We start from the raw sequence: 3,347 nt of genomic DNA on the forward strand, positions 1-3,347 counted from the left end.
AGTCTTAATAACAATTCAAATAAAATGATGAATAAATTAAAAACATCAATTCAATACTTCCTAGGAATATTAAAGAAGTGAACAAGGGATTGGGAAGACAGTTTAGTCAGTAAAGTGCTTGCATTGCAAACAAGGACCAAAACATTTTTATAAACAGACATGATGGTATGTGGTGTGTGCTTTTAATCCAACACTACAAAGACAGAGGTAGGCAAATCTGTGAGGTTCACTGCTCAGACAGCTAGCACACTTGACAAATTGCAAACCAGTGAAAGACTGTCTCAAAAATTAAATCATGCATATAGGATGATTGGCCTCTAACCTCCAAATGCTCACACAAACACATATGAGTGAACCAGCACACACATGCACACAAACAAGCATGTGTCTGCACACACATTAATGCACATATAAACTAGCATGCACTAGCTTGCATGCATATGTTCAAAAAATCAGTAAAAATAAGTGAAATTTTCAGCAGAAAGATAGCTATTCTCAAAATAAGTTGAAAATTTTTAAAAATGGAAATGTCAATAAATCAAAATTTAAGGGGGAGGGAATATGGGATGAGAAATAGTCAGAGGGCAGACCTGGAGGGGAATAACACTGGACTGTACAAAAAAAGTAAATAATAATAATGAGATGATAATAATAAATTTAAAACTCAATGGAAAAACAATAGACAAGATCATATGGAAAAACAAATACCAATGAGTGATGACAAAATTCAGGAATTACTTAATTCATGATGGTAATAAACTAATTAACTGCAACAAGTAAGAGACCAAATTTATGAATCTGTGGTGTTGAAGATGAAACTGAGATACAAACAAAAGAGAGAGAAGACTATTCAATAGAATTTAAAGAAAAATGGTTCCCATGTAAGAAACAGTCACACAACTACATATGGATTTAGAATTCCAAACCAAAAAACAAGACCACAAAATAACCACCCATGTCACCTCATAGTTCAAATCAAATAGTACCAAAGACATGACCCTGAATGCTACAAGAAAAAGTATAATATTAACCAAGCCTATGAGCATGAAGGCAGACTGGCAGGCCTCTCTGCAGAAACCCTGATGGCCAGAAAAATCTGGACTGATGGATTTCAAGCCCTCATACAAACAACTGCCAAACAAGATGACTCTCTTAGGCAATGTTATCCTTTAAAAGCAAAAGTGAGGTGAAAGACTTGCAGATAACTGTAAACCGAATAACACCCTGACCACAAAACCAGCATTGAAGATGATACCTAAGGAATGTGGAAGAAGAGAGGAAAGAGCTGTGTTGCCAATCATAGGAGTTCAGCAAAGAATAAATTCTCAATAGAAGGTGCTGCAGAACTTTGGGGAGTGTTCAACCAATGACTGGTCCAACTCGCGGCCCATGAGATGAGAGGGAGCCCATTTCTGACACTGCCTGGATAGCCAAGACCCAGAGGCTGGATAGCCCAGAGACCTAGGATACAACCAAATGTAACTGGGGAGAAAATTCAGTAATTACTAATGATATGCTGCTATACTCATAGATCTGTGCCAAGGCCAATTATCATCAGGGGGACATCCTCCAGCAACTGATGGGAGCAGATTTAGAGACCCACAGCCAAACACTAGGTGGAGCCAGAGGAACCCCACAACGGGGAGGGAGCAGGGATGTGCAGGAGCCAGAAAGGTGGAGGCCACCAAGAGAACACAGGCCACAGAATCAGCTAAGCAAGGTTCATAGAGGTCCACGGAGTCTGCGTGGGTCTGGCCTAAGTCCATATATGTTATGGTTGTGTAATTAGTCTTCTTGTGGTACTCCTAACCGTGGGAATGGGGTGTGTCTCTGACTCTTTTGCCTCCTTTTAAAAATCTTTTCCTCCCACTGGGTTGCCTTATTCAGTTCTGATGAAGGTTTGTGCCTAGTCTTGTTGTAACTTGTTGTACCATGTTCAGTTGATATCCCTGGAAGGCCTGCTCTTCTTTTTAAGGGAAACAGAAGGGGAATGTAGTTGGGGGAGAGGGGAGGACTGGGAAGAGTGTGGGGAGGAGAAACTGCAGTCGGGATGTAATGTATAAGAGAAGAAAAAAATACATTTATAAAGTAAAATAGAAGAGTAAATGAATGAAAAGTAGGAAAGACACAGAGGCCTGCCTGCCACCACACAGGAGGATGGCAGCCAGAGACTAGCCTCCGCCCTGCCACATTGATGAGCTGTAGACACCTAGACTCCCACTTGCCCTTATACCAGGTAGCACAGGAACGGGAAAGTCCTCCAGAGGCCTATCAGTTGTGTAGCCTACTTGCAGCGGGAGCCACTACAACGTGCAAGAGTGTGGAAGACCAATGGGAGAGAAAGAGAAACGGAACAGTTAGAGCATTATGACGAGAGTCAGTCTGGAGATTTGAGGGTGGAGAGGAACAGTCTGTTATGTGGAACAGCCCTGCCACCTGAGGACATGGTGAGGTCCCAGCCTGGGCTGCTGCTAAGGGCCATCTCTGGATCCACACCAAGCAGCCCCAGGAGGTGTCCAAGGACTATGCAGAACAGGCCCCAACTCTCACCAGCTACAGCACAGGGTAGAGCAGTGTGAGGAAGCCCTTGCCTGGGCAGCACGGTAGAGCTGGCTCTGGTGGAGGCAGCCGCCGAGTGAGCTGGCCCTGAGGGCATGAGAGGAGGAAAACTGATTCTGCCTCTTGTCGGTGGCAGCATTTGGTGGACTAGCTGGGACAGAGCTGGAGAGCTCGCTCTGCTGGTGTTGATAAGGGAGAGCCATCAGCTACCACCCAAGCCCACAGCCAGGGATTTCAGTTGGCCCACCCCAACTGTGAGCTCTTAGAGCGTATGAAGAAGCCTTAGAATCACCCAGAACCTTCCTCATTCACCCCAAGAACCCTGATTCCCAGTTCCTGTGGATCTCTGTATCAAATGGTATTCATGTCAGCTCGTCGTTTTGACAGAAAGCTCGGGCTTCCAATGTGTTCGTCGATATTTCTTGGTACTTAAAAATAAAATTATTTTCTTGGTATAGTAGGAGGTAGAACCTTAAAACTATGCTCACTGTTCAATATGAGAAATAAATATCTTTAATCATCATTCGAGGAAGGAAAGATGCATCTACCTTAGTAGCAGAATTTAGTTTTTTATTGTTGCTTAAACAGTTTGACTGCTTTTCATTTATCTTCACTTTCCCTCTCCCCTGCGTTAAGTGCATTAATTTTCCTTCACTTTCTGTGAAGAAAAAAGGGGTTTCTTTTCTTTTTTTTTTTTTCTGGTTTTTTATTATTTATTTATTTATTTATTTTAATCTCATATTTTTACTATATATTTTCTTTTTTTAATTAATTAGGTATTCTCTTCA

The sequence above is a fragment of the Mus caroli genome, chromosome 16 (genome assembly GCF_900094665.2).
Source record: "Mus caroli chromosome 16, CAROLI_EIJ_v1.1, whole genome shotgun sequence".
Classification (NCBI taxonomy): domain Eukaryota; kingdom Metazoa; phylum Chordata; class Mammalia; order Rodentia; family Muridae; genus Mus; species Mus caroli.